Raw genomic sequence first — 23,825 nt, 5'->3', positions numbered from 1 at the left:
TCAAGGAATTTTGAGGATCTTTCTGTTGACTGGTTGACAGGGAATGTCATACGTTCGGTCACATGTTGCTCTTTTGGGAGGATGGCATGTTAGGAGGTCCTTATTGAGGCATGAGATATATAAGCTCTCATATTTGCTTTAAAAAGGTATCTGGGTGTTATGGTAACAGGAAAAACACACTGGCCCAAACTACATTCCTCTAGCCTGCCATACTGGTACACCAACTCTATAAAAGACCTTTAGCTTAAGGTTTTGTTTTCTGTTAAAGTTTAAAAAATTCTTGAAAGGAGTATTCACCTAAACTGATCCTTCATTTGTTTTGTGGAACTGATGAATTTATCGAATCTTTTTTTCTGACAGTAATTTGAAAAAAAAGAAAGGAGGAAAATACTAGGTCATAGAGAAGTTCCAGTAAGAAGAAAATACTGCAGCAAAGAAGAAGCTAGGAATACAGAATTCATTATTTAACTGAGCTCACTTCTGCGTGCCACACCTTGTACATACCTGGGCCATACAACTCTGAAATGAGGTGTGGCCCCGTGTTCCAGGATGAGTCCAGGCAGAGATTTTCCTGAACCCCTGTCAAATTTGCTGCTCAAAAAGCTTGAGTTTAAGCCAAATCCAATAAAAGGAAAGATTTCACTCACTATGTGGTAAGCTTGGTTTTCCTGATTTCTCAGCGAGATTGTCTACAGAAGATCTAATGGAAAAAACGTTGTTATATATAATCTCTGGGTGTGCCTGAGACTGGGGGCAGGGTGGGAAAGTGAAGAAAAAGGGTGCATGCTATTTGATTATCTGCATCCAGGTAGTTAATCCCTTTCTTTGAGTAAGTCAAAATGATTTGACAGCCATTATTAAAAAATAGGTTGTGTCTTAGAACTTAAAAACAGATGAAAGTACATTTCCTATTTTCCTGCTTGAATATATAGGTATCTACTGTTTATTCTTTATTTTTTTAATCTCTATGTGTGCTTTTTTAAATGTATAACTGAAGCAACAAAATTTTAAGAATCTCTGTTTTGTCGTTGTTCATGTAACAGTGAGAGACAGAGACCAAGTGTCAGGAGACCAAGCGTCAGGATTCTGACGCTCACTCTATGCTTACAGGGGCAGGGTAATAGCCTTTTCACTGCAGTCTAGCCCTAGGCCTTTGAAATGCTACCATCCCAGCGAGATTAAAGAAGGACTGCTTAAAGATGGTTAGATGTTGGGAGTATGTGGTATGCAATTCTACAGTTCATTGATTTTGACAAAGCATTTTAACTATCTACATAAACTGTGTCCAAAATAACCACTTACTATGTTATTGCAATGTTTCCATTGCCAAACTTCATGAACAGAGTTTCTAAAATTATGTGACTTTATACAGATAATAGTCTACTGATGCTGTAATCTATGACATTCAAGATTTGTAATTAATGCCATATATCTACAACTATCTGATCTTTGACAAACCTGACAAAAAAAAGAAATGGGGAAAGGATTCCCTGTTTAATAAATGGTGCTGGGAAAACTGGCTAGCCATATGTAGAAAGCTGAAACTGGATCCCTTCCTTACACCTTATACAAAAATTAATTCAAGATGGGTTAAAGACTTACATGTTAGACCTAAAACCATAAAAACCCTAGAAGAAAACCTAGGCAATACCATTCAAAACATAGGCATGGGCAAGGACTTCATGACTAAAACACCAAAAACAATGGCAACAAAAGCCAAAATTGACAAATGGGATCTAATTAAACTAAAGAGCTTCTGCACAGCAAAAGAAACTACCATCAGAGTGAACAGGCAACCTATAGAATGGGAGAAAATTTTTGCAATCTACCCATCTGACAAAGGGCTAATATCCAGAATCTACAATGAACTCAAACAAATTTACAAGAAAAAAACAAACAACCCCATCAACAAGTGGGCGAAGGATATGAACAGACACTTCTCAAAAGAAGACACTTATGCAGCCAAAAGACACATGAAAAAATGCTCACCATCACTGGCCATCAGAGAAATGCAAATCAAAACCACAATGAGATACCATCTCACACCAGTTAGAATGGCAATCATTAAAAAGTCAGGAAACAACAGGTGCTGGAGAGGATGTGGAGAAATAGGAACACTTTTACACTGTTGGTGGGACTGTAAACTAGTTCAACCAAGTCAGTGTGACGATTCTTCAGGGGTCTAGAATTAGAAATACCATTTGACCCAGCCATCCCATTACTGGGTATATACCCAAAGGATTATAAATCATGCTGCTATAAAGACACATGCACACGTATGTTTATTGTGGCACTATTCACAATAGCAAAGACTTGGAACCAAGCCAAATGTCCAACAATGATAGACTGGATTAAGAAAATATGGCACATACACATATGGAATACTATGCAGCCATAAATAATGATGAGTTCATGTCCTTTGTAGGGACATGATTGAAGCTGGAAATCATCATTCTCAGCAAACTATTGCAAGGACAAAAAACCAAACACTGCATGTTCTCACTCACAGGTGGGAATTGAACAAAGAGAACACATGGACACAGGAAGGGGAACATCACCACCGGGGCCTGTTGTGGGATGGGGGGAGGGGGGAAGGATAGCATTAGGAGATATACCTAATGTTAAATGACGAGTTAATGGGTGCAGCCCACCAACATGGCACATGTATACATATGTAACTAACCTGCACGTTGTGCACATGTACCCTAAAATTTAAAGTATAATAATAAAAAAAAAAGAAAATGGCAAGGCCTTGCTCCAAAATCCTCAAGGCCTCCGCTAATATTCACCTATGGGAGCCTGCCAAAGGCTCCAAACAGCATCCCTATCTGCCACTGATACCTCAAACCATTGTATCTCCTGGGTCATATGGCCCAAGTGGCAGAGCAGCTTGCACAGCAGCCTGGACCTGTTGCACAGCCTTCTCCTGTTCTGGACCCCACTCAAAACTGAGAGCCTTTTGGGTCACTTGATAAATGGGCTAGAGTAACACACCCTAATGAGGAATGTGTTGCTTCCAACATCCAAACAGGCCCACTAGGCATTGCTCCTCTTTCTTGGTTGTAGGAGGGGCCAAATGCAACAACTTATTCTTCAGCTTAGCAGGAATATCTCTACATGCCCCACACCACTGGACCCCTAGAAATTTTACTGAGGTAGAAGCTTCCTGAATTTTAGTCAGATTTATTTCCCATCCTCTGGCATGCAAACGTCTCGCCAATAAGTCCAGTGTGTTTGCTACTTCTTGCTCACCGGGTCCAATAAGCATAATGTCATCCATGTAATGGACTAGTGTGATACCTTGTGGAAGTGAAAAGTTATCTAGATCTCTCCAAATAAGATTATGTCACAAAGCCAGATAACTGATATACCCCTGAGGTAAGACAATAAAGGCATATTGCTGGCCTTGCCAGCTGAAGGCAAATTGCTTCTGGTGGGCCTTATAGACAAGAATGGAGAGAAAGGCATTTGCCAAATCAATGGCTGCATACCAGGTACCAAGAGATGTGTTAATTTGCTCAAGCAATGAAACCACATCTGGTACAGCAGCTGCAATTGGAGTCACCACTTGGTGAAGCTTATGATAAACCACTGCCATTCTCCAAGATCCATCTGTCTTCTGCACAGGCCATATGGGAGGGTTGAACAGAGATGTGGTGGGAATCACCACCCCTGCGTCTTTCAAGTCCTTGATGGTGGCATTAATCTCCACAATCCCTCCAGGGATGCAATATTGTTTTTAATTTACTATTTTTCTAGGTAGAGGCAGCTCTAATGGCTTCCATTTGGCCTTTCCCACCATAATAGCCCTCACCCTACCAGTCAGGGAGCCAATGTGGGGGTTCTGCCAGCTGCTAAATATGTCTGTGCCAATTATACATTCTGCCACTGGGGAAATGACCACAGGATGATTCCAGGGACTTACTGGACCCACTGTAAGTTGGACCTGAGGTAAAACTCCATTAATTACCTGACCTCCATAAGCTCCTACTTTAACTGGAGGACCACAGTGACGTTTTTGGTGCCCTGGAATCAAAGTCAGCTCAGAGCCAGTGTCCAGTAGTCCCTGAAATGTCTGATCATTTCCTTTTCCCCAGTGCACAGTTACCCTGGTAAAAGGCCAGAGGTCTCCTTGGGGAAGGATGGGAGAAAGATTCACTGCATAAATTGTTGGTAATATAGTGAGGTCCTTCCTCAAGGGGGCCCAGCCTCCCCTTCATTCAAGGGGTTCTGTGTCTGTAAACTGGTTCAAGTCTGGAAATTGGTAGAGGGGCTGTTGCTCTCTGTTTTTATAATTCAAATTGGCCTTTTCCATTCGACCTGCAAGTTTTCTGTTTGTATAACTTAAGTAGGAATGCAGTAGGCTTCCTCTCAATTTCATTTCTAGGAACACCATGATTAATTAGCCAGTACCAGAGCTCTACACAAGTCAGACTATTCTGATTGCCGCTTTGCCTCTACTGTCCATTACAGCAGCTATGCCCACCTTGCCTTTGAAGGTTGAGTGCTGCCACTTGGACCCTGCCAGCTCAGTTATTCCCATTGTATTTAAATTTTGTAGTTAAGTGACTGAGGTTCTCACCATTAGATCTGACATACAGAGAAGAGCAATTACGGAGCTCTTCAAAGATGCAGGTGCTGCCCTCACAAATCTATTTTGCAAGGCACTGGTCAAGGGTATATCTTCTGGCCCCCCCCATCTGGGACAAGTAGGTCTAAAGTGATTAATCCACTCTACCATCCCAATCTTTCTAAGCCTGTGGATCCCTTTCTCTATGTTAAACCAAAGGAGATCAGGCATTTCTAGCTGGCTCACAGTGGCCATCTTTTAATCCATATTTCAGCTAACCAAGAAAATAAACTATCAGAACCTTTTTTAACTCCCCAAGCTGCAACATTAAATGCAGAGTTCTTACTTAGTGGGCCCAAATCAATAAATTCAGCCTGATCCAACTCTATGTTCCTTCCACCATTATCCCATACCCGTAATATTCATTTCCCATGCCTGTTCTCCAGATTGCTGTTTATGTAAATTGGAGAACTCAAACAGTTCTTTTTGAGTGTAGCGCACCTCCTCATGGGTCATACTCTTAACCTCACCTCTAGGGTCCTGCTGGGACTTTAGTCTAGTTATAGGTCTATAAGCAAACAGATGTGTTGGGGTTGGCTTCAGAGGAGAATCAACACTATCTTGCCTGGCAACTGCCTCAGGGGAGGCCATCACTCTTGCCTCAAGCAGTGCAGGGTTTATCTCCCCAGACAAAGGTGGAAAGGCTAATGGCAGAATGGGTCAGGGAGGGGATGTTGTCACTACTAGGGATGAGGAAGCTGTTCCTTCTGGCAAAAAAGTTCATCGGCGTTTACAAGCTCAGTGTCCCCAGCTTCATCAGGGTCCTCCCACACATCCCCATTCCAGGTTGCAGGGTCCGATTCTTTTCCAATCAATGCCCTCACTTTAACAACAGACACCTGGTGAGGCAGTGCATAAACCTTTCGTTGAAGGTCAGCCACTTGCATGATAACAGCTTGTGTCTGTTTTTCCACAATTTCAGTTCTTTCTCTACAGGAGATAAGACTCTCATTCAGGGAAATCTTAGCAGATTTGAGCCTCAGTGTCTGCTTCTGAAGCTGGGAGGCAGAATCCCTAAGTTCATCATTTTCTTTCATCGCTGTGTTCACTAAACTTAGGAGCAACCAACCAGCTTCATTTTGTTCCATGGTTCTCCACATATGATCAAAGGTATTATGTATAGAGTCACTAAACTCTTTGCCTCTCATGAGTGGTGAATCAGGAGTACCAAATGCATTTATTTTGCATAACTCTCTAAACAGTTTATGCCAAGGACTATCAGTGTTCTCCATACTATAAGTAGAGTTCTTAGCATTTTGGGGTGTAATCATATTAAACAGCCAACTCCAGAACTCCATCCTTAATATTCTGTTTCTCTAGAACCATTCCTGGTACCAAAATCTGTATTAGTCAGGGTTCTCTTAGAGGGACAGAACTTAAACTAACAGGATACATATATATCCTACTAGATAGGATAGACAGAACTAATAGGAGATATACATATATAATATATGTGTATGGGAGTTTATTAAGTATTAACTTACATGCTCACAATGTCCCACAATAGGTTGTCTGCAGGCTGCAAGCTGAGGAGCAAGGAGAGCCAGTCGGAGTCCCAAAACTGAAGAACTTGGAGTTCAATGTTCGAGGGCAGGAAGCATCCAGCAAGAAGAAAGATGTGAGCTGGGAGGCTAAGCCCGTCTCTCCTTTTCATGCTTTTCTGCCTGCTTTATATTCGCTGGCAGCTGATTAGATTGTGCACATCAGGTTAAGGCTGGATCTGCCTTCCCCAGACCACTGACTCAAATGTTAATTTCTTTTGGCAACACCCTCCCAGACACAAGTAGGATCAATACTTTGTATCCTTTGATCCAATCAAGTTGACACTCAGTATTAACCATCACAACACCAGAGACAGACAATTAAAAAAAGAAAGAAAAAAATGATCAATAAGATTTGAAATGTCACCCTAAATAATAAACAAATAAATACACATAAAAATAAGAATAAATACCATGATTTTATTATTAAATTAGGAAACAGCTCTTTTTTCAGAGATGTGAGTTAATTTTTATTGTGGATATTCAGTGCAGTGTAAAACAGACAAAACTGCAAACTCCCCAAATAGATTAGCAAAATCCAAGATGGGCAAATCCAAGATGATATAATAAGCAGCTGATAAAAATCAGGATTTTTTTGCATTTTTATTTTTTGTAATCTTTGTAGGTATATAGTAGGTGTATATATTTATGGGGTACATGAGATATTTTGATACAGGCATGCAAATGTGTAATAATCACATCATGGAAAATGCGGTATCCATCTTAGGAAATAATTTTAATAATAAGATACTTGGGGAGAAAAGATGATCTTTGTACTTTGCAAAGTAAAAGAGCATGTTGCAATGCAATATGTGCAGAATATTTCATTTTCATACAAAATAAACATGTGTATATAATGTTAATTAATCACAGGGTATAACTTTGTATATACAACATAATATACACTATAAGCGAGAAGGTATGTGCACACATACAGAAAAATATTTACATGCAGAAGGAAATACACCAAACTATGGATAGTAACTGGTCCTGGGCCACGAATTATGGATTCCTTTTCTTATATCTTTATACTGTCTCTGTTTCTCAAAATGTCAACTGTCAACATGAACATTTCTGGTGATCAGGAAAACTGCTATCAGATAAAAATGATTGAGAATAAAAATTCCAAAGGAATACACAGCTTACATAAGTATTGATAAAATTTTAGCTGAACATAAAACCAAGCAGCTATAAATGAGGCAACCAAAATTTAAACTTTCTACTCCAGCTACAAATAAAATATCCCACAAAGGTTTGTAAGGATGTATAATTTCTTTGTGTCATTGTGATATTTATAAAACTAAATTTGCCCAGTTCTATAATATTGTAAGGACTAAATGAACAGCACTGTTCTATACAGAAATGCTAAAATCTGAATAAATGAAATCGATAGTGATCTACCCAATGCGGCTATTCCTAATCCATGTCCTGCATCTCCTATTATTTGGGTTACTTCCTGAGATTACCCAAGGCAAAAGCACATGCCCCTTGGATGAGGAGGAGGGGGCCAGATCTCTCCTTTGCACAGGAATTGAATCAGCCCTTGAGCTTGACTGACTGGACCTGCAAAAGGGAAACCAGAGTGTGGCCTGAGGATGAACTTCAACACACACCCTGGTAAGGCACGACAGATAGAAACCCTATATTTATCTCCAGGACTTCCTGAAATCCCAAGACATTTTTCAAGAAATTTAAAAACTGATGTCTCTATCTGAATCTCTCCAAAAGGAAAATGGAAACAAAAGAGGGAAGAAGGTAGGTGAGAGATGGCAGCTGTGTGAAGACGCCTGAGGCATGTGGACAGGCTTAGGAGGAAGAGAACGGAGGCCACCCTGCAGTGGGGCGAGGAGGGGAAGGCAGCAGAAAGAACAAGCTAGTCTAGGCCCATGGAATCTCTAAAGGCACCACAGCTGGCATCAGAGCTACCTCTAAAGGCTGGGCTTGGAATGCGGCTGAAGGAAGGGGTGGATTAAAGGTCCACATGAAACAGCAAGACCCCAGATGTCCAGTTCTAGCCACAGCACAAGAGGCCATCTCTCTCCATCCTTAGCATGGACCAGCCACCCATGCAGGCTCCTGAAGCAGCTAAGAGCAATTTGAGAAACATTTCTTACCATAGATTCTCTCTTCTAAGTGAGAATGGGTCCAAATGAATAAAGACATACACTCCTGGGCTTCAAGATACTGAAATCTGTTGAGTATCATGCTGAGCTTTGGTGGAGCCTCATCCCTTTAGATCTGGGGCTGTAGACATCAGAAGGTTGTATGAAGGAGGCACCTATATGAGAAGCTTTGTGACCCCTTTTATTTCAAGAAGGCTTCTATTTGGGACGTTGAGTTTACAGTTAATCCACATTTTAGAGGGTATTATTGCATATTAGTCAACAAATCTCTAGGCTTTTATGACTTCTATGTGTCAAAATGAAGAGCAACCAACCAAATGAAATGACTCATGAATATTTTTAATAAAATAGGACACAAAATTGACTTAACATGCATTCAAATGCCCTAGAATTTATTTGTTGCACTTCGTAACAGAGGTCAACATGTTTCAAGATTGTTTTCATTTATTTCCTTAATACTAAATCAGCTTTAGCTAAGAGGAATAAAATTCCCAAGTACTTACTGTATCTGAGCCAAATTATTCAATCACCTTGGAACTATTGAATCAGTTTAATTTTTTCACTGGTAACTTGTTATTCACAGTTCTAGATGTTTATTCATGTAACTAAACTAAATACATTGAAAACAGCTTCAAATTCTGTGCAAGATTAAAAGAGGTTGCCTGTGTGTGTGTGTGTGTGTGTGTGCAGTCTTATATCTATATTATATACATAGATATGACAGAGAAAGAGAGAGATTCCATAAGCACATTTTGGTTTGTGTTTGCTATCTACTGTGGTCATGTGCAACCACATAGTTGGCACATGATACATGAACTACTTTTATCCCTGCTTTCCAGTCATGCCACCAAATTTAGCCCTTTTACAAATAATATTTACACTATCTGTTGATGTATTTGGTATGGCTAGAAGAAAGTGTTTTTTTATTTCCTGAGTTCTGAAAGCAGCCACACCAGTCTCACCTCCTAGGAGCTAACTCTGGGGTAACTTTATAAAGTCAATTAACAGAAAGTTTGAAGGAAGCTGCATTTGCCACAGTGCAGAGAACAAGAAGCAGCAGGGAAATTGCAAATCTTGCCAATTGTGGGTTCTGCCATTCTGGGATGCAGAAATAAAAAAAAAATTAAAAGGCCAGTGCTGGCCCCTGGGATTTCTTTTTCTCTGGGTCCAGCACTTTGGACTCCAGTCAACCCCGGCAGCTGGCATCCCAGACCAGTTTTAGTCGGCAGGTTGGAATCCTGGCCATTCCCACTCAGCGCCTTCATCTGTACCCACCACACATAAGGGGCTGTTTGAATGAGACCTTAAGAATCAGAGCTCTGCCTATTCTTCATTTTGGGCAAGATTCATCTTTGTTCCTCAAGAGACAATGGCTATGCTCCCTTTCCTCTCAGTTGAACTCTTGGCAACCCACAAAGAGCAGGGCATCTGCTTCTGCGTGTTCACTTCCCACTGCACTCACTGTTCGGATTGCACACACCAACTCTCCAAATGTGTTCGAAATAGATCTGTGGCTCTTGAGCAAGTTCCGTGAGCTTCACAGCTGAGATGTGTGTCCCTCATCACCAAGTGGATGTGGGAATAGTGACAATGACTCAGAGCAGGAATGAAGCCGTGTTCCTCCCCCTGCATCCTGGAAGCCATGACATTCGATTATGGAGGAAATATGTGGTGGGTCCTCATGTGTATGAGGTCTACACAAGGTGTTGGTGGTGTAAAGTCGGGTGAAACATGATCACAGCCCTCAAGGATATTTCAATTCAGAGATGAAGAATCTACCAGAATGAGATGCACGCTAGGTCATTCAACAAATACACTTATGTATCTACTACCTGCTGATCTTATGGGAGGTCATTTCAACCTCAACTCACAGTTTTCTCTCCCATCCACATCCTACTTGTTGCAAATCCTGTCCTATCTTCCATGTGTATTCAGGATCCAACCCTCCTTCGATTGCCTCCAACCTGCCTGGAGCCATCAGCACCTCTGCCAACTGGGTGCTCAGTTCTACTTTTTTTTTTTTTTTTTTTTTTTTGAGACGGAGGCTTACTCTCTCCTGTCTCCCAGGCTGGAGTGCAGTGGCATGATCTCAGCTCACTGCAACCTCCGTCTCCCAGGCTCCAGCGATTCTCCTGCCTCAGCCTCCCCAGTAGCTGGGATTACAGGCGCACGCCACCATGCCCGACTAATTTTTGTATTTTTAGTAGAGATGGGGTTTTGCCATGTTGGCAAGGCTGGTCTCAAAATCCCGACCTCAGGTAATCCACCCTCCTCGGCCTCCCAGTGTTGGGATTATGGGCATGGGACACTGTGCCTGGCCCCTGTTCTACTCTTTACCTCTGCTATCTGTTCTCCAGGCAGCAGCCAACAATGGTTCTTATAAAATGTGAGTCAACGATGAGAGGTCCTTGCTCAAAATCTTGCAAAGGCTCCCAAACAGATGAGAAATATGACCCGAATCTCTCCCGTGGTCCACAGGCCTCATAGGATCGAGGTCACCGTCAGCCTGCTGAGCTCATCTCTGGCTCTAGCTGCACTGGCACCCGGCTGGCCGCCTGGCCTTCCTTACTGTCTTTTGGACGTCTCCCTTCTCAGCGGGTCCCAAGTTGGGGCCTGCCCTCCCTGGGGACCCTCTGCCTGCAGCTCTCTTCCCTCACAAGTGCACAGGGATCAGCTCACTCAAGTCTGTGTTAGATGTCGCCATCTCAAGGTAGCCTTCTCTGACAGTTGAAAAGTCACGACGCCTCTTCATCCTCCCTCTCCCCTACTCATTTTCTCTCATTTCTCTGAGTGCTTATGACATTTCAGCACCCTTCACAATCAGCTCTTGCATGGGGTCAGCATGTGCCTCCATGCAGTAAAATGCAAGATCCCTAAGGAGCAGTTTTGTTTACTGCTCTATCTCCAATTTCTAAAACAGTTCCTGCAGCAGAGGAGCATGAAAAAAATTGAGCAGGGACTGAGTGTTGGATCCCAAAGCACTTTTCAAAATGCTCACCCCCTGGTGTTGATGATTTAAACACTAACTGGTGCTAACAAGCCCACGCCTCTGTGTCTTGTTACAGGGATGGACAACATGCAGTGGGGCATGGAATGCACTTGCCTAACTCAGCCTGATGGGATGAGGAGAGCTTCTGGATGAGGTAGCATGCAGGCCAGGTCTTGCAGCAGAAAATGGGGTTCTTCTAGGAGATGGGGTGTGGGGAAAATGCTGACAGGCAGAGGAAGCCCCTTCCTCCCTCCTTGTCAGTTCTCCTTTTCTTTCTTGCTATAAAGAATGAGAATATGGCAGGTCTGATGATGCAGCCAGTGAAGCAGACATGCAGGATGCCACGCAGGCACAGAGCAAAGTTCCCTTAAAGGTGAGGTCAGCAGAGGTTCCTAGCGGAGATGACCCTGAAAACTAAGTTTTGAAGAATAAGTATGGGATGTTTGGAGGTTCTGCAGGACCTCAAGTGAGAAAGAGTGAGTGGCTGAGCTAGTGCAATGACCATGGAGTGAGGAGGACAACGTTGATAGGAGAGGTATTAAGGGGATGGCATCACCGGGCATGGTGGCTCATGCCTGTAATCCCAGCACTTATGGAGACCAAGGTGGGTGGATCACCTGAGGTCAGGGGTTTGAGACCAGCCTGGGCAACATGGTGACACCCCGTCTCTGCTAAAAATACAAAAATTAGCCGGGCGTGATGGCGGGTGCCTGTAATCCCAGCTACTCATGAGGCTGAGGGAGGAGAATCACTGGAACCTGGGAGGCGGAGGTTGCAGTGAGCTGAGAGTGCACCACTGCACTCCAGCCTGAGTGACAGAGTAAGACTCAGTCTCAAAAAAAAAAAAAAAAAAAAGGAGTGAGGGGAGGGATGGAATCTGAGCAGTGGACACTGACAGGATGTGGGGGGGGCTGGAGGAGGGAAGCCACTCAGATGAAGCCCTGGGGTGCTGCCTGGATGGCTGGAGGAATAGCAGTGCCATTAGCAGAAGAAACAGAGACCAGGCGCTGGGCAGAGGAAAGGGCATCTAGAATCAATGACCTGGAGGTGCCTGTGGGAAATAGAAGTGACATCTCTGTGACTACCTAGTGTATGGTTAGATGGGTCTGGAGCTCAGATATGGATGACGTTTAACTTCATTATTTGCTGATTTATTCTAAAAAATTTAAACATATGCCGAGATTAGGAAAGTAAGATAGTGGACCCTGTATGTATCCATCACCAAGCTTCCAAGATTGTCATTCCACTGCCAATCTGGTTTTATCCATGCCCTCACATAAGCCCAACCTTAACTATTTTGAAGTAAATAGCAGACATCACATCTTTTCATCCATAAATGTCTCAAGAATGAAGATTTTTTTAAACACACAATACCTCTATTGCACCAAAATATTAGCAATAATTTCTTAATATTATCAAATATCCAGTTATGTACAAATTTTTCCCATTGACTAACATGTATTTTTAAAATTTGAATCAGAATTCAAACCAGGATGTCTCTTAAGGTTTTTGCAGACTCTAAAATCTTTCTCTCTTTCTTTCTCCTGCCATCTTTCTCTCTCTCTCCCTCTATTTTTTTTTTTACCTCCCCTCTTCCCTTACTCTTTCTCAATTTATTTGTTGAAGAAAGTTAGTAGTTTGTTGGTAGAATTTTATATAGTCTACATTTTGCTGATTGTATCCCAATGATGCACTGTCTCCTATATTTCCTGTTAACTGGTAATTCAATCTAGATATTTTATCACATCCACGTTCAAATTTTTAGCAATAAAATACAATCAACCCCCCATATCTGTGGGTCCTGCACTCATGGATTCAAGCAACTGCAGAAAGAAAATAGTTTTTAAAAAACTGTGTCTGTACTGAACATGTATAGACTTCTTTTTTCTTGTCATTATTTCTTAAACAATAAAATATTATAACTATTACATAACATTTACATTGTATTAGATATTATAAGTAATATAGAGGTGATTTAAAACATATGGGAGAATGTATGTAGGCTACATACTAATACGAATCCATTTTTTATCAGGGGCTTGAGCATCTGTGGATTTTGGCACCCACGGGGGCCCTGAAAGCAGTGCCTGCAGATGCTGAGGGATGCCTGCCCTCACGCAATGCCAGCACTTCCAGCACTGGGCACAGAAGCCTGCTAGCCTCACCTTTCTGACATTAGCAGACACTGGTGGTCAGGGCCTAACCTATTATTTCATTAGATGTGAAAAGATGCTAATAGTCAACTCCACCAATCCTTCCTTATTGCTTATCAGCTGGAAGAGATCACCAGAAGTCACAAAACAGCAGTGCCAGGCCAGGATGAGGACATCCAGGAAGAGGGCACAGGGTGAGGCCTGGGGACCATCAGCACTTCAGGAGAAATGAGAAGGGGCGGATGCTGAGAACAGCCTGGAAAGTGAAGGTCCTGCCAGAGGGGAGAATGCCTTCAAAGAAGCCAAGGTGGAGGAGCGACATAAGCGATAGGGAGGGCCACAGTACCCGGCGTCCTGGCATAACACAGAGATAAAGCAGGAGAATCACATAGAAACGACAATTCCTTGACCACAATTCCCATCATTGTATTTGAAGGAATGAAAGGCGATTCACCTTGATTTAGTGCCCTATATGACACCTCCAGCCTCCAAAGCTGGCTTCCACGCAGGAGGCATGACTTTCCCCGGCATTCCCATTCCCACTCGCCTTCCTCCGCCTGTGGGGAGCAGTCAGGATAATCTAGGCTGATTTGCTTGAAGAAGCAGATGATACATGATTGGGGGAAAAGCAACAGCCTGTCCTTGTTTTTTTTGTGTTTTTTTTTTTAAGTCTAGTCTCTGAGTAAAAGGAAAGTCTCATGAAACATAGTAGCAACCCATTTAGAAGCTGTGATGAGAAATGGCAGTTTCCTCATTGGCCAACCCAGAGAAAGGCTTTCCTCTTCAGGGGGATGGCACAGAGTTGGAAAGGAAATGAAGACAATGCAGGCAGTATCAGTGGACACCTGAGAAAATGATGACTCAGGCAGTTGGTGGGGAGGCGTGTCACATTGTCTGAGGGTGTCCAACTGCAAGGGGGAATTATGCCCCTTAAGTAGGTGGAGCCAAGGGAGGTAGCAAGAACTAGCCCAAAAGTATATATGGATGTGATTAGTCAGAATGGCTGTAATAGTCACACAGGGCTCCCTTCCCACCATGGTCCAGGAAGCAACTGACTCCAGGGGCCTGAGAATGGTACTGAAGCAGAACGAAATCCTCCTTGACCCTAACAATACTGAAACAAAGTGTGATTCAGTAGCAAGCCACCCTCAGGAGCCTAGGACCAAGGACCAAATGGATTTTCAACCATTGTCAGAGTGGATGGGTAAAGTCAAGGACCTGCCTACATAGATGACCCCCACCCACCCAGCATCACGATCACCATGATCTGTGCTGCTTCTATGCAAGCCCCTGACTGTCTGCGAAACACCGGGAATGGAAGCAAGACACAATCCAAATTAGGTTTCTGTCAAATAGCAAGATGGAGTTCAAAAGGAAATTGAGTTAGTGTTTAAAATAGAAAGAGAGAGGACAGAGGGAGGGAGGGAAGGAACAAAAGAAAACAAGAAAGTTACAATTCTTTATATACAAGTTCATGTCTAGATGTTTATGTATTACACACTCTCCTGCCCACACACACCCACCTCTAAAATTTGGAAAACAATAATTTTGAAAGCCCAATGTTTGCTAATTCTTAATTTCTTCTACTAATAGCAACAAGGAGTTAAGTTTTCTTTCCTTCTATTCGGAGGCATTTCTGCCCTTAGAGACCAGCCCACATCAGGTAATAACACGGCAGGCTCAAATTCAGACCCTTCATGTTTGTTAGGCTCATTTCATAATCATTGTCATCTCTGATGAGTCATTTCACCCTCACCATAAATCATTTATGACACTTGAATATAAATATGAAAATAGAAAGCTTTATTTTAAAAGCGTAAGCAGGCTGGGCGCGGTGGCTCACGCCTATAATACCAGCACTTTGGGAGGCCGAGGTGGGTGGATCACCTGAAGTCAGGAATTTGAGACCAGCCTGGTCAATGGAGTGAAACCCCATCTCTACTAAAAACACAAAAATTAGCCAGGTGCGGTGGGATGGCACGTGTAATCCCAGCTCTCCAGAGGCTGAGGCAGGAGAATTGCTTGAACCTGGGAGGGGAGATTGCAGTGAGCCCAGATCACACCACTGCCCTCCAGCCTGGGTGACAGAGTGAGACTCCTTCTCAAAAAAAAAAAAAGTAAGCAACAAACTCCAAGCTATAAAACTTTTGAAAGTTTTGCATCCCTTAGGCCATGTAGCCAGGCAATGCCTGGGCAGTGAGCACTTGGGTTGTTAGCCTGGTGTTGCTCTTTGTCCTGGGCTCAGAGTTGGGGCTGACAACACATGCAAACCACCCATATCTTGGCAAATATAAGCCGCCATTGTCACATTTCCACCAGCTTGAAAGTGAGGTTAAAAAAAATAATCCTTACCAGCCTCAAGCTCTAAGAAGGGAGACTCATTGCAAAAGGATCAGAAGGAAAAATAAATAAATAATTTTATTCTCTTCTCTATAGCTTATCCACACCCTAATTAGCAGCAGGATCCTAATCCATATCCTGCTAATACATATCCTATTGGTTCTGTTTCTTTGGAGAACCCCTGACTAATACACCAATACTCTGCAGAGATTTCTTGATTTAAAATAACAATGATATTTTGGGTGAGGAGTAATTAAATGATTCTAAAGTTTATCTGTAAGCATACATAGAAGAGTTAGAAAAGAGTGTTTGCTATTGTGAATAGTGCCACAATAAACATACATGTGCATGTGTCTTTATAGCAGCATGATTTACAATCCTTTGGGTGTATACCCTGTAATGGGATGGCTGGGTCAAATGGTATTTCTAGTTCTAGATCCTTGAGGAATCGCCACACTGTCTTCCACAATGGTTGAGCTAGTTTACAATTCCACCAACAGTGTAAAAGTGTTCCTATTTCTCCACATCCTCTCCAGCACCTGTTGTTTCCTGACTTTTTAATGACTGCCATTTTAACTGGTTTGAGATGGTATCTCATTGTGGTTTTGATTTGCATTTATCTGATGGCCAGTGATGATGAGCATTTTTTCATGTGTCTTTTGGCTGCATAAATGTTTTCTTGTGAGAAGTGTCTGTTCATATCCTTTGCCCACTTTTTGATGGGGTTGTTTGATTTTTTCTTGTAAATTTGTTTAAGTTCTTTGTGGATTCTGGATATTAGTCCTTAGATGGGTAGATTGTAAAAATTTTCTCGCATTCTGTAGGTTGCTTGTTCACTCTGATGATAGTTTCTTTTGCTGTGCAGAAGCTCTTTAGTTTAATTAGATCCCATTTGTCAATTGTGGCTTCTGTTGTCATTGCTTTTGGTGTTTTAGTCATGTTACTGGGTGCAGCACACCAACATGGCACATGTATACACAGGTAACAAACCTGCACATTGTGCACATGTACCCCAGAACTTAAAGTATAATAAAAAATTAGATAGGGGGAAAAAAAGAGTGGTACCTATATTAGTTGTCTATTGTTACATAAAAAATTAATCTCAAACTGAAAAGCAACCTTTAAAGGCATTGGGCAGCAGTTTTGGCAGGGTGTTCATATTGCCTTTGGAAGCCATGCGCTAATCTGGAAATCATTTCCGTGTATTTATCAGGAAGTAAGTCAAGGATAAGCATAAAGAGTTTCCAAAGTGTTGGAACCTGGTGTTTCCAAAGAGGCAACATATTTCTGCCAAGGATCATAGACTTTGCCAGAATTCTGAGGACAACAGGGCTCCAGGTGTAACCAGAAAACCAATAATTCACGTGTCAGGCTGGGAGTTAGAGTCCATCACAATATGAATACAGCTAAAATTTGTTTTTAATAAAACATTTTCTGTAAGGCAAATTAGGATAACTACTAAGGCCTCACAGCTGATAAATGGCAGAGCAGGAATTTGAATCCTGTTCACTTTGTTTACAGAGCTTGTGCTCTTATCACATGTGATGATTAATTTCATGTATCAACTTGACTGAGCCATGGGGTGCCCAGATATTTGGTCAAACGTTATTTTAAGTGCATCCATAAGAGTTTTTCTGGATGAGATTAGCATTTGAATTGGTAGGCTGAATAAAGTACCTTGCCCTGCCCACTGTGGGTGGACCTCATCCAATCTATCAAAGGCCTAAATAGAAGAAAAAGTCTGAGTCTGAGTAAGAGAGAATTTGTGCTCTTGGTCTTCACTTGCCTTCTGACTCAGAATTGGTCTAGAACTTAGGAGATTAGCTCTCCTGGTTCTCAGGGTTTTGGCTTCCTGGGTCTCCACCTTGCCAACTGCGGATCTTGGGACTTCTTGGCCTCCACAATCACATGCCAATTCCTTATAATAAGTAAATAAATACAAATTCTGTTTCTCTGGAGAACCCTGACAAGTACATCAATATGTTACAGAAAATTCTTGACTTAAAGTAACAAAGATATTTTGGGTGGGGAGCAATTAAATGATACTGAAGTCTGTCTGTAAGCATAAATAGAAGAGCTAGAAAAGAGTGGTGATCTATATTCTTTGTCTATTGTTGAATAAAAATCACTCCAATATTTAGACACAAAACAACAAACACTCATCATCTCATGATTTCTTTGGTTTGAGGGTTTGGGAGTGGCTTAGCTTAGTGGTTTTGGTTGAAAGTCACTCAGGATATTTGGCAATGATGAACATTTTATTAATGTCCTAAAACTGGGTTGTGAGGTTGGTTAAAATTTACTAAAAATTATTAAATGGATCTATGGTCTGAGTGTTTGTGTCCCCTTCAAATTCTTATGTTGACACCTAATCCCCAATGTACTAGTATTAACAGGCAGGGCTTTGGGGGTGATCAGGCCATGATGGTGCGGCATTCATGAACGAGGCTAGTGCCTTTACAGAAGAGCCCAGGGGAGCATGCATGCCCCTCCCACTAGGGAGGCTGCAGCAAGAGGTGCCATCTATGGAGGGAAGAGAGAGCCCTCACCAGACACAGAATATGCCAGAGCCTGTATCTGCAACTTCCCAGCCTCTAGAACTTCCCAGCCTCTAGAAGGAATACATTTCTGTTCTTGATAAGCCAGCCAGTTTATGGAATGTTTGTTACAGCAGCCCAAGAGGGTTGAGACAAGTGGTAGACTTATGATGGGTGAGTATATGAATTCTATCTCAGTAAAGCTGTCAAAAAGAAAAAGAAAAGCAAAACTAAAAGTTGTTTCCTTAAAAAAATTAGTGAAATCGGTAAAGTTTAGCAAGACAGATCAAGGAAGAGAAAAGGAGAAAACACAAATTACCAATATTAGGAATGAAAAGAGAAACATAACTGTGTATCCTACAGATATTAAAAAGGCAACAAGAGTATAATATAAACAACTTTACAACCTAGAATTTGATAATTTAGATGAAACAGACAAATAAATTCTTTGAAAAAAATTCCAAAAGTAATAGGAAAAGAAATAAAGAATCTTAGGTATTTTATGAAGCCAGAATAACTTAGATACCAAGACTTCACAAGCATCTTACAAAATACATACATGCAAAACTCTTAAATAAAAATTAGCAATCAAATATAACAATATACAAAAAATACATTATTACCAAGTAAATTTATTCTAGGAGGTTAATAGTAGCTTAATACTTGAAAGATATTCATTATAGCTCACCACACGTGGTGAAATTCAAATACGTCAACAAAGGCTTTAATATTCCCCTCCAATACTGTGGTAGAACGTAATTCCCCTGCCCTTGAGTGTGAGCTGGACTTACTGACTCCTTTGTAACTAATAGAATGAAACATAGTGATGATATCTAACTTCAGAGACCAGTTTATAAAGGACACTGTGATTTTCTCCTCTCTCCCTTTCTTGGATTATAGTCAACCCTCTATATCTGTGGGTTCCTCGTCCATGGATTTCATTGACCCCACATTGAAAATATTCAAAATAAATAACAATGCAACAATAAAAATAATACAAATAAAACTTACAGTATAACAACTATTTACATAGAACTTACATAGTATTTGGTATTATAAATAATCTAGAGATAATCTAAAGTGTATAGAGGAGAAACGTATATGTGCGTAGGTTATATGCGAATACTATGCCATTTTATATCAGGAACTTGAGCATCTGTGGATTTTGTTATCTGCAGAGGATACTGAAACCAATACCCCACAAATACTGAAGGATGACTATACTCAACTTGAAGTAACCAAACAACTTTATGGTAAAATATATATAACATAAGATTTTCCATTTTAACTATTTTTAAGTGTAAAATTCAGCAGCATTAATTACATCTCCACTGTCCCATTCCAAAATTCTTTCCATACCCCAAGCAGAAACTCTGTACCCATTAAACTGTTACTGACTTTAAACAATAAAAGTTTTCATTTTCTTTCATTATCTCATTGGACATAAGATATAGTCAGCAATAACTTAGTTAAAGCCTTTTCTTATATTTAAATTTATTATAGGATACTTTTCTTGGGAAAGGAGGAATGACAATTGATTCTAACCATGGTCTAATGACTTTAACTGTTCTGGAGCTAACTTTACCTGTCTTTAGAAGGTTTGGAACCATGGTATTAACTACATCTTCTATTTCATGAACAGCTTCCTTGGGCACAATAGTTATGTTCTACCCATTGAGACAGATACAAAACAGGGTGAGATGTGTTCAGGAAAGTAAGCTTGTTATTAATACTTTAAAATATAACAAATACTGTTATGGTCCAGACACCAAGCTGAGCAATTTACAAGGTTTACCTCATTTAATCCTCATGACACCCCTATGACATGGTTACTATTTCTATGTGCATTATTCAGAATAAGCTTGTGACATCTCAGCAATGTCACTGAGCCACACACGCACCCTCCTTTAGGTAACACCTTCACTACCTAAGGCAGGTGAAAAAGGAAACATAACCATGAGAGCTAGGTCAGGGAACATAACTATGTGAGCTAGGTCAGGGGACAGAGTGAAATCAAGACACTAGGGGTCACCCTTGTGAGAAGAGCATATAAACTATCATGTTAGAATGCTTTGACATCTGACTTGAGTTTTCTTTGTTTGTGTCGGGCATGCATCACATAGTGTGGTGTTAAGTACATGGGTTGACTCTGAAATAAAGCCATCTGGGTTTATATGACAGTCATGGAATTTATTAAGTCTTAGAATTTACTGAAGCTTTTACTTATGAAGGCAAGTTAACAAACCTGTGTAAGTCTCTATTCTGAATAATGTATGTAGAAATAGTAACCATGTCATAGGGGTGTCATGAGGATTAAATGAGGTAAACCTTGTAAATTGCTCAGCTTGATGTCTGGACCATAACAGCAGTTGTTATATTAAAAGTACTAAATTAAAATGAAACAGATCAATAAATAATTGTCAGTAAGTGAAGGTTTATGTGCTGCTTTTGAGATTCATAAACATGGCTGAAAAGAGAAGGGGTTTAATGAACAAGACTGTTCAAAACGTCAAGTTTACAGATTATCAAAACTGTTTCTTTAAATAGTGTTTAGATGTCAAGTTTTGGAATGGAGCAAATTAAATATTCCTTTCACAATCTTTCTCTTCCAATTCTAAGATGCCAAGTTTCAGACAAGTGCCTGAATTCCAAGTGACATTCCAACATAGCCCTGTTATAAAGTGCTTTTATGCTCATTCTTCTATAACCTTGATTTAGTCCATTTGTTTTTTGGGGGAGGAGGGTTTCACCTTCAATAGCTACATGAGAAGTCTAGAGACACATTCAAGTTTATGAGAAGTTTGTACTTTGCATTGTTTGTGATTATTCTGACTCAAGTTGAACATCCCATTTCTCTGTATTGCGACAGGCCGGGCAATTGCACACCTGAGCATGTCCTTGGAATGTGTGAGACACAAACATTCCAAATTGTAGGGATGCCAACTATTCCAACTATGCATCCAGAGTTCCCCACACATATCATAGCAAACAAGAACAAAACAACCCAATCCCATTGCTTGAACATGTTGGGCCACCTCATGTTCTCAGGCCACCATCCTCCACCTCAGGTCACATGGTGAACATCCATAAGTAAGGATTATTCAGACTGAAGGCTAACAAGGAAATAAATAAAGGACCCAGGATAAGCCATGGTATCTAGTTCAGGGTTTTTTTAGAGACAGTGGATAGAGCAGTTATTGGGTCTACTCATGACCAGGTCAATGATTTCCCGAAGTCTCAATACATCCAACAGATGTGACACACTAGACTGCCATGGTCTTGGTAGCCAAGGAATTTGCTCCCAAGTGGAAGAGAAGGGAGCAGTGGTGGTTCTTGATATCCTGTGGGCATTCTCAGCCCAGAAAAGGGAGGCTCTTATGAACCCTCTGAGGAATAATACGTTCTTTTAAACACAGAAGAATCTAGCAGAAGCTTATACAGGGAGAGGACTGCAAATGTAAACCAACACCTAGCACCTGGCAGGCCAGTCATATAACCTGGCCGCACTTGGTGGTGGGGAGACAGGAAGCCAGCCCAGTGTTCCTACAAGCACTGCCCAGCTCGATTCCCAGGCCTGTGGCAAAGCATCACATGCGGTCTTCATTTCACTCTGGAAGCTGTCAGTACAGCCCAGGTGTTTCTATTGCAGGCTCGAAAGGGCTGGAACTGCCGGTGGCCATTTGGGTTTGGGGTTGAGAGACAGGGACTGACATTTGCAAAGCCTTGAAATACAACCACTACTAATCATAAGGAATGAAAGTATTGCCATGTTGACTATGCAACATTTAGTAACAATAGTACATTTTAAAATTAGTGTTTGCTTAATTGTTGCTCAATTAAATTGATGCTGCTATCCCCAAATGCCAAACTATTTCCACTTTTCTGTTGCAGAAAAAAGAACATCACCTCTATAGTTATAACCTTGACATAGAAAATAAGTATATATTTTTTGTATTTATGCTAACATTGAACATATTTTATGTTGCATAAACTCCACAGTTATTATTTTAAGTTCTGCATTTTAAAATTTATTTCCGTTTTTATCTTATGGTAGAATATTGAGATTGATGCCAATATTTTGCTATTATATGTAAATGCTACAATGATCATCTTTTTACTTTTAGATAAAGTCACAGTAGTAGGATCCTGATCAAAGGTATTTTTACTTGTCAGTATGTTTGTCAGTTTTCACAGGACAGATGATGCAAACCTGGCTTCAGTAACACTGCATTCATTACGTCAGGTATATCACGGGGGGACACCTCCTTCACTGCTGACACCTCATTAATCATAAAAGGTAACTTATCAGTCTTTTAAATATAATTTCATTCACACATCACAATGTTAATCATCATTTGATGTTTGCATATTAAAAATATTTCCTACTATGCAAATTTTCTGTACTTAAACTTGAAGCTCTCATTCAATTCTCATTAGTTTGAATAACAAATACATTTTCCTATATAAGCCAAAAATATTTTCCAAGTTATTTGTTTTTCCTTTTGATAGGTATTTTTCTTATATGTTTAATGATTTGTATAGTCTCATGATTGGGAGTCAGTGGAAGATCTCACCTCTTGCAGCACCCACGCTCCCACACTTGACACAATCCTAAAACTAATGACAGCATCATCTCACTTACACACGGGATGTAGCAAGGGTGGACTCACGTGCGTGGAGAGCAGAACAGAGGTGACCAGAGGCTGTGAGGCGAGGCTGGGGAGGTGTTGGTCAAAAGATACAAATTTCAGTTAGACACGGGGAATAAGGTCAGGAGATCCATTGTACAACATGATGACTATAGTTCCCAACAATGTATTATATTCCTGAATATTGCTACAAGAGTAACTTTCAAGCATTTTCACCACAAAAACGATACGTTTTTGAGGTAATTCACATGTTAATTAGTTTGATTTCACCATTCCACAATATACACACATTTCAAAACATGCTGTACGTTATAAATACATACAACTGTTGTCACTTAAAAAATAGTATAAAAGAAGCCACTAAGAGAAAAAAAAAACTCATGACAAATGACTAATATGATGAATCATTTGAGGAATATTGGTGAAATAAGATTAAGAGAAGATTACACTGAAGAAGGAAAGACCCACAATCCCTCTAGAGAAAGGACAGTCACCAAGGGGAGCTAGTGGGGTGGCGGCACTGTCAGGACCGCCAGGGCCACACGTGGAAGGAGGGGACGTGAGGGGCTGCCAGAGCTCACCCTTCTCATCCCTGTGCTTGTCGCCCAGGAGGTTGGGCTCAGGGACAGGATCCTCCCATCAGCCTGCTGAGGGTGGGGTGTGGAGGTGTGAAACTCAAGTGTGTACAAGAGGTTACATTTGTATAAAAGCTTGTTTTTGTCTTTTTTTCTGATTGGATTTTTTCTTTCTAAACTGAGCTATCATTGACCTGGTTGTGTAAATTCAGTGAATGTCAATTTCCCCTCCAAGCCAATCTCTATCAGAAGGTTTTCGGTCCTTACTCAGTGTGGTGTGGAAAGTAG

General features: G+C 41.0%; 1 long non-coding RNA gene across 1 annotated transcript in view; it reads right to left on the bottom strand.

The window, feature by feature from the left end:
* The window catches only part of LOC134761716 (uncharacterized), a 44,307-nt gene extending 38,043 nt beyond the window's left edge, over positions 1 to 6,264 (bottom strand). The window contains exon 1 of the long non-coding RNA XR_010140781.1: positions 6,115 to 6,264. This is a non-coding gene — a long non-coding RNA (uncharacterized LOC134761716). The remainder of the gene's footprint in view (positions 1 to 6,114) is intronic.
* Positions 6,265 to 23,825: the final 17,561 nt, after the last annotated feature.

The sequence above is a fragment of the Pongo abelii genome, chromosome 6, assembly GCF_028885655.2.
Source record: "Pongo abelii isolate AG06213 chromosome 6, NHGRI_mPonAbe1-v2.0_pri, whole genome shotgun sequence".
NCBI lineage: Eukaryota > Metazoa > Chordata > Mammalia > Primates > Hominidae > Pongo > Pongo abelii.
Note: the sequence above shows the minus strand (reverse complement) of the source record. Positions and strands in the feature narration are given on the sequence as shown.